Source organism: Physeter macrocephalus, chromosome 8, assembly GCF_002837175.3.
Source record: "Physeter macrocephalus isolate SW-GA chromosome 8, ASM283717v5, whole genome shotgun sequence".
NCBI lineage: Eukaryota > Metazoa > Chordata > Mammalia > Artiodactyla > Physeteridae > Physeter > Physeter macrocephalus.
This window is the reverse complement of record NC_041221.1, coordinates 41,522,532-41,522,895: the sequence shown is the minus strand read 5'-3', so window position 1 is coordinate 41,522,895 and position 364 is coordinate 41,522,532.

Here is a 364-nt window from a genome sequence, read left to right as displayed (position 1 = left end):
ACCTTTATTCCCGTCCTGCCCCTAGGTTCTTCATGACCATTTGTTTTTGTTTTTGTTTTTTAGATTCCATATATATGTGTTAGCATACGGTATTTATTTTTCTCTTTCTGATTTACTTCACTCTGTATGACAGACTCTAGGTCCATCCACCTCACTACAAATAACTCAATTTCGTTTCTTTTCATGCCTGAGTACTATTCCATTGTATATATGTGCCACAGCTTCTTTATCCATTCATCTGTCGATGGACACTTAGGTTGCTTCCATGTCCTGGCTATTGTAAATAGAGCTGCAGTGAACATTGTGGTACATGACTCTTTTTGAATTGTGGTTTTCTCAGGGTATATGCCCAGTAGTGGGATTG